The sequence below is a fragment of the Bos indicus x Bos taurus genome, chromosome 7 (assembly GCF_003369695.1).
Source record: "Bos indicus x Bos taurus breed Angus x Brahman F1 hybrid chromosome 7, Bos_hybrid_MaternalHap_v2.0, whole genome shotgun sequence".
Classification (NCBI taxonomy): Eukaryota; Metazoa; Chordata; class Mammalia; order Artiodactyla; family Bovidae; genus Bos; species Bos indicus x Bos taurus.
This window is the reverse complement of record NC_040082.1, coordinates 53,707,056-53,715,284: the sequence shown is the minus strand read 5'-3', so window position 1 is coordinate 53,715,284 and position 8,229 is coordinate 53,707,056.

The following is an 8,229-nucleotide window of genomic DNA, read 5'->3' as shown; positions in this document are numbered from 1 at the left end:
CCTCTGAGCTTTCTACTCCTGCATTAACCAACATACCTTTACTTTCTATTTTATTTTTAAACTATTTATTTAGCCTGCACCAGGTCTTAGTTGCAGCATGCTGCAACTAAGTCACTTCAGTCATGTCTGACTCTGTGCGACCCCACAGATGGCAGCCCACCAGGCTCCCCCATCCCTGGGATTCTCCAGGCAAGAACACTGGAATGGGTTGCCATTTCCTTCTCCAATGCCTGAAAGTTGCAGCATACAGGATCTTTAATTTTCACTGTGGCACACGGGATCTTTAGCTGTGGTAATGGCACCCCACTCCAGTACTCTTGCCTGGAAAGTCCCATGGGTGGAGGAGCCTGGCAGGCTGCAGTCCATGGGGTCGCAAAGAGTTGGACACGACTGAGCGACTTCACTTTCACTTTTCACTTAAATGCATTGGAGAAGGAAATGGCAACCCACTCCAGTGTTCTTGCCTTGAGAATCCCAGGGATGGAGGAGCCTGGTGGGCTGCCATCTATGGGGTCGCACAGAGTCGGACACGACTGAATCGACTTAGCAGCAGCAGCAGCAGCATGTGGGATCTAGTTCCCTGACCAGGGATCGAACCTCGGTCCCCTGCAGTAAGAGGGAACCTTAGCCACCAGGGAAATCCCACTTCATATCTATCGCTTATTTACAATTTCGTTTGCAATCATAGCATGGGCCCCACTGCCTACTCCAGACAGCACTAGTAAATGGCCAACACTGAGAAAGTTGCTAGGATGAATATCAAACAAGCACATGACATAGGGCTTGAGAATGATAGTCCTACAACCTAGCTTTGGAAACAGACTTAACACGTAGGAAATAACAGCCTCCTGCTTAGGGAGCAAACTGTCCACTGCTGACTGCCAGAAAACTATTCTGGGAAGACAGTGGCCCCTCAGGAGACACAGATACAAGAAGGATTGTAAAGAAAGGGCCCTTGGATTGGGTCTAAAAGAAGTGTTGGATTTGAAGAGCTGACATGGTGGAGGTTGAGCCTCTCTCTGTCTTTGCTAACGACATCATCACTGACTTAGTTGCCCACATGGACTCCTCTTCCACCCCTGAAGCCGTTCCCATGGATTCTGTCACCACTACTTTCTTCCCCCCACCCAGGCAGCCCAAGGTCAAGCCCTTGTCACTTCTGTTTTCAGAACTGTGGCAGCCTCCTGGTGACCTCGTCACCATCCACAAGTCCAACGTCCACACAGATGCCAGAGTGATGCTTCCAAAGCACAAATCTGAAAAGTCCTGACACTTCATGCAGCAGACAACGTTCCTCAAAACCGAACCCTGCCTTCCTCTCTAGACTGACCCTTGTCTCTCTTTCAGGAGCCGCCTGGAATTGGTGTTCTAGGCATACTGGCAGCTCAGTTATTTCTCAAAACCACGGATTTCTGTCTCCTATCCAGTACAAACTCTATTTCCTGATTAGGATGTCAAACTTTCATTCATCCTTCAAGTCACAGCTCAAATGTTACAGCTCCTGGGAAGCCTTCCCATCAGCCCCGGGGAGGAGACCTGGGCCTTTGGACCAACCACCATTAACTACTTCTTGTTTTCTCTCACCATGCCTGTGTTCCCCCCTCACAGTTCACCAAACTGTGAACACTCAGAGTCACAAGCTGTGTTGACCATTCCTCTATCCCTAGTTTTTATCGAAGTTCCTGGGCTTCCCTTGTGGTTCAGTTGGTAAAGAATCTGCCTGGAGTGCAGGAGACCTGGGTTCAATCCCTGGGTTGGGAAGATCCCTTGGAGAAGGGAATGGCTACTCACTCCAGTATTCTGGCCTGGAGAATTCCATGGACTGTATAGTCCATGGGGTCGCCAAGAGTCGGAACAACTGAGCAACTTTCACTTTCCTGATATTTAATAGAACTCAGTAATTAGGATGACTTCCAGCTGAGAGAAATCAAATAAATAAAACTTTGGGAACAGGAGCTAAGCATATTTTGCAGAGGTAAAATCAAAAAGTTATCAGAAAAACATCCACATTTCTGCTAAGGTGGGGGTTCCCAGTTATAAGGTCTTTGTGTAATCAATGCAAGGAATAGATTAAACACACACACATAAACACACATATACCAACACGCAGGGAGGGAGAAACAAGATTCTAAAATAAGAAAGAAGGCTTCCTTGCTGGTCCAGTGGCTAAGAATCTGCCTTGCAACGCACAGGACACTGGTTCGATCCCTGATCCTAGAAGATCACACATGCCGGGGAGCAGCTAACCCCGTGCGCCACAACTGCTGAGCCCGAGTGCTGCAGTGCTGAAGACCGTGCTCCCGGAGCTCACGCTCCACAAGGAGAAGCCACTGCAAAGAGAAGCCCTCTCACTACAACACAGAGCAGCCCCTGCTCGCCGCAACCAGAGAAAGTGCACGCGTAGCACCGAAGACCCACCACAGCCAAAATAAATTCATAAATAAATCTCTGAAAAATAGGAAAGAAAGGAAGAAGATATGCCTTCATAATATCAAAAGATATATGACTGTAGAGGCCCTCGGACGCAGAGCTGGCCATGACGTGCCATGACAGATGACAGGACCCTAGAGCATGGATCCCTCAGTCCTCAGGACAGGCCGGGGGGACCCCAGGCTTCCAGGTAGTCACCTTGGATTACGTCAGCCTCATTTATTTCCTCCAGTGTAAAGAACAAGCATCAATAATTCCCAAGGGTGCCATGCCATGAAATAGACTGGGAAGACCTAACTAGGAGAACATTTTCCCCTATTCCTGCCAGAAAAAAGCTATTAGTAAATGTCTGACAGCTTATATTTATCCAGAAGGAGCAGAGAGTGGATTTCCTTGCTGCTGCTGCTAAGTCGATTCAGTCGTGTCCGACTCTGTGCGGCCCCATAGACGGCAGCCCACCAGGCTCCCCCGTCCCTGGGATTCTCCAGGCAAGAACACTGGAGTGGGTTGCCATTTCCTTCTCCAAGGCATGAAAGTGAAAAGTGAAAGGGAAGTAGCTCAGTCGTGTCCAACTCTTCGTGACCCCATGGACTGCAGCCCACCAGGCTCCTCCGTCCATGGGCTTTTCCAGACAAGAGTACTGGAGTGGGGTGCCATCACCTTCTCCATGACTACCTGTTAAACAGGCATTTTCCACTGCCTGTGGGATAAATACCATTAAAACGTTAGCCTTTCAAAAGGGTAGACTTCAACCAGAGTGTATATGTTGATGCATTTCACACAATTGTACTTGTGCCACATTGAAAATGTGCTAAGCTTAAATTAAGTTAGAATTATGAACACAATGGAATTGGATAGGATCCTGACTATGAAAAATGAGTCCTTTAGTTATGTGAAAAAATCAAAAGCTGGCAATGAGTGTTCCAAGTAACATTTGTTTTTTGTACATTTTTATGCCCATTCCCATGTTCACAAACAGACTTCTGGAGAGCTGGATCAAAATCATGGAAGTTTGGAAACAATCATGCTTATTTGATAATTTTTAGATGTTCATGGGTTTTTTAGGACCGTCACAACTTACCTCCAGAAAGAGGACACATTGATAAAGTGAAAGCAATTTTGGCAGTATTATCCAAAGCCTTAAAAATGTTCATATCCTTGAACCTTACTAGAAGCGAAAATAACCACATGAATCAGAAGAAATAATGTCAAAACATTAACATGAGTTGCCCCCAGGTGGAGGACTCTGAAAGACTATTTTTTCCTTCCCAGTTTCATTAAATTTTACTTGACTATGATAAACTTATCTTACCTTGATAATCATGGGGAAAATAAATGAAAAAAAATTCATTACTTTCAACCCAATAACTTATTTTAAGGAGATGATTTTTCTTTTTAATTTTAGGAGTTTATTTGAGCAAAACTGATTTGAATCAGGCAGCATCAATCCAGAAGTTGTTAGGAGTGCTCCACCAACATGAGTTTGTGGAGACAATTTTTTTAGATTTGTTTTTTAATGTGGACTGTTTTTAAAGGCTTTATTGAATTTGTTACAGTGTTACTTCTGTTTTACCTTTTGGTTTTTCTGGCTATGAGGCATGTGGGATCTTATCAGAAGGTGAAGTCTTATTAACCACTGAACTACCAGGAAGTCCCAAGGGCAGAGGCTTTTATAAAGAAGAGACAGAAGCAAAGTAAGGCAATCACTGTTTGGCTAATAGCTCAAAGCCTAGTTGTTTGTGATTCCTCAGCCTTAGGAGTTTTTGATTTTGTGACCACGAGACTTTTACAGGCTTAGACTCTGACTTGCTGACATGGGCCCCCATGGCACTAAAGCCACACCCATTTAACAGCATCCTTGTATAATTAATTTAATAATCCCCCTCTTTTTGCCATCCTCTCATACATGAGAGACTAACCAAACAGTTGCCATTACTGTCTCTATCAGTCACCATCAAAGTTAAATCATTCTTGTCTCATTGTGAAACTCACAGATTATGGCGTCAGATCCACAGAAGAACTGATTTTGTTGTTCATCTGGTTTCTGTTTCTCCAAGCGCAGGGAAAAAAATCTGATGTACTGATGATGGCTACAAACATGTGTTTAAGAACTTTGATAGGAACTCAGCTGGTAAAGAATCTCCCTGCATTTCAGGAGACCCCAGTTCAATTCCTGGGTCAGGAAGATCCCCTGGAGAAAGGATAGGCTACCCACTTCAGTATTCTTGGGCTTCCCTGGTGGCTCAGATAGTAAGGAATCCACCTGCAATGTGGGAGACCTGGGTTCAATCCCTGGGTTGGGAAGATCCCCTGGAGGAGGGCATAGCAACCTACTCCAGTATCCTTGCCTGGAGAATCCCCATGGACAGAGAAGCCTGGCAGGCTACAATCCATAGAATTGCAAAGAACTGGACATAACTGAATGACTAAGTGCAGCAAAGCACAGCACTCCAGGGAGACTACCTGGAGGGTAGGACTACTAGGAGGATAACACCAAGAGACTTAAGTATACTCCTTAGCCGGGGACCAGCTGGCATGAGCCACACCAGTCGGCATCTAATAAATCAAAGAATGTACCTGAAAAGGCATCAACCTGTTTTAGCCAAGTGGCTTATTTGTTAATTTCATGTATTTGCTACAACACGAAAGGTATTGGTCTAGGTACAGCAGGAGATATTTGCTATTACATAGACTCCTTGTTCAGCTAACAAGTAATCTAAAGCTAACACTACCTTCAAAAGAAAGTCCAGGGACTTCTGTCGTGTAGCTATTGCCTTATCAATAGATTTTGTGATAGTTGCCAGAGTTAAGGAACATTGTCTTCCTGTGCATTAACAGAGAGGGAAAGCAAGTAATTAAAAAACAGAATAAAGCTTTCACTCTGGAGATTAAGATCTTCAACTATGATCTTGAGAGAGCTGGTCACCTCAAGATGTCATCGGCTTCTGGAAAGGAACCTCCCCAGACAATTTTAATTTTAGATCTCCAGCTGGTGTGCCATTCCAAGAGTCTAGAGAAGCCCTTTTTAATTAGAGGGTGTAGATCCAGGGTTCAAGTCCCTGAACTTTGACTGCCATCTGGGTAGTGAGGAGGAGCTGGGATGATCCCTTCCAAAGAGGTTCAAAGTCAGTCTTTGTTCTTAATGATTCCAAATCAGAAATGTGGGAGAAAATTGGAAACAATAGTTTGAAGAGTTGTAGCTGATATTTGAGGAAACTAGAACTCAGGATGCAGTTGATTTACAGGCATATAACAAAACCTCCAAGACAATGAACAGCACTAGAACCTGATCTCCACAAGGTTGTGTTATCATTTTCTATGAAGCATAATTATTTCCTCTACAATCACTCTCGTTTCTCTCAAAGATAATCACTATAAGACAAATTTGTCTGCAAGTGTTTAGTCTCATTAAATTTGGCCTGATTATTTAGATGAATGCAGCAAGAATAGTGATTGACCACATAGATTCTCTTTAAATCTGCTTTGCTGGTAGTTTTTCATAAGGAATCTTAGATTGGACTTTTAAAAGCCTTTCCAGGCTAAGAAACCAAACCAAAAACTCAATATTAGACTTCACCCAGTATATTTAAAGAGGTGACTGAATTCCTCTCTTTTTTAAAGTATCCTACGGTTCTGGACCTTTCTGGAAGTAGCCTCCCTTATTCACCTGGTAGGGCTTCCAAGAAGCCTTAAGCAAGGTACAAGGTCAGTTTTCCCAAGAAGCTTTTATTGGTTCCATAGAGTCCACCTGAGTTCCTTAAAAGTATCTGGTCAAATCTTAGGCATGAGATTTTAAGCATATTCTCATATATACCCTAAAGCATAGAACTTGAGAAGGTTTGTCATCACTTACTACTTGATAATGCATCCCACATAATTCAGCATGCCAAATAAACATAATTAATTTAACAACTGCCTTTCACAAGGTGAGAGACAAATTCTTTGAGATTTTCCACGCTTCCTCTGGGAAATTTCAAAGGTATTTTGAAGTTAAAAAGACTGCATTCATAATTTTATTTGGGGAAGTTGTCAAAATGTTTGAACATTTGACTAGGATCTCAGATCATTATGAAATAATACTTAATTATCAATTTAAGTTGACAATAGAAGATTTTAAAGGCAAACAGAAGATTACATAGCTGTGAACAAAACTTAGATCTTTTAATATTGAGAAGACTGGGTTTTCTTATGTAATCAAAGTGCTGATAAAGACAAAATAAAGCACAATAAATTAGTTTGGAAGAGATCAAATCTTTGCTTTCCAGGTAGATTACCCAAAAAGTTCAACGACAAACTTTCACTGTCCAAAGCAGACCAATATTCCAAGACAAATTTGTCCTTTTACAGAGAGAAAGCCAAATTCTACTTCTGTACCTGTGTACTTCTGATATTAAAACTCATTCCTTAAAAAATTAAATAAATCCATTCTCATTTTATTCAGCTTGACCATACATGAAATCCTTTTCCACAAATGTTTTACAACTTTTTTTACATCTATTCAGGTTTTATCCTATGGTTTTTTCTCTTCCTTATTCTCAAACAACCAGTCTTCACTTTCTTCATGTATTTTTCACACAATTGTTTCCTTTAACTTATTTTTCTAAGCAGTTTTAATTACAAATATTGATTAGAAATCTTGACTCTTAGAATTCTTTATTCTTAATGAAAATAAAGAAGTAAGCAACTGTGGACTGTCACAGTAGCATTCTGTGGATTGTCATATTCAAAAATAAATTTCACAATTTCCCGAAGTATAGTCTTCCTCACGGTAAAATGTTCAATGTGTTACAAAACATGTTTACTAATAGATCTGAGTATTTTTAGCTCCTCTGTAAAAGGAAGTCAAAAGGAGATAAATCTATGTCAGTAATTTATGTTTCACTGTATTATCTTATTCAGAAATGATTTGGATATTCAATGAATACCCATCATTTAACTGATCTCAGTATAACTTTAAGGCTTCAAGTTATGAAAAATATTTTGGAAATTATGTTTAAGTAAACTTATCTTAAAACATTATTATTATTGAAAAGTTTGCTCATAAGCTTTAACCTTACATGTATCTATTTAATTTACTTGGGTTTTTGTTAATTTTGTTTTGCTTTGCTTTTTTTGCTGGACCATGCAGCTTGTAGGATCCCAGTTCCCAAACCAAGGATCAAACCTGTGCCTCCCGAAGTGAAAGAAAGGGTAGAACCCTAACCACAGAACCACCAGGGAATTTCCAAATTTGTTGTTGTTGTGTTCAGTCAATAAGTTGTGTCCAACTCCTGGCAACCTCATGGACTGCAGCCTGCCAGGCTCCTCTGTCTTCCACTATCTCCTGGAGTTTGCTCAAATTCATGTCCATTGAGTCAGTGGTGTTATTTAACCATCTAACCCTCTGCCGCACCCTCTTCCTTTTGCCTTCAGTCTTTCCCAGCATCAGAGTCTTTTCCAATGAGTCGGCTCTTTGTATCAGGTGACCAAAGTATTGGAACTTCAGCTTCAGCAACAGTCTTTCCAATGAACAAGGTTGATTTCTTTTAGGATCGACTGATTTGATCTCCTTGCTGTCCAAGGGACTCTCAAGAGTCTTCTCCAGCACCACAGTTTGAAGGCATCAATTCTTCAGTGTTCAGCCTTCTTTATGGTCCAAAGTCATCCATACATGACTACTGGAAAAACCATAGCTTTGACTAACCATACCTTCTCAAATTTACTTGTTCTTAATTATGTTTAGTTGACTCATAAAAATTTCATGAGACATTAAATAGCTAACCATCATGTTAAGTTATCCTTCTTGCTGACAAATTCTGT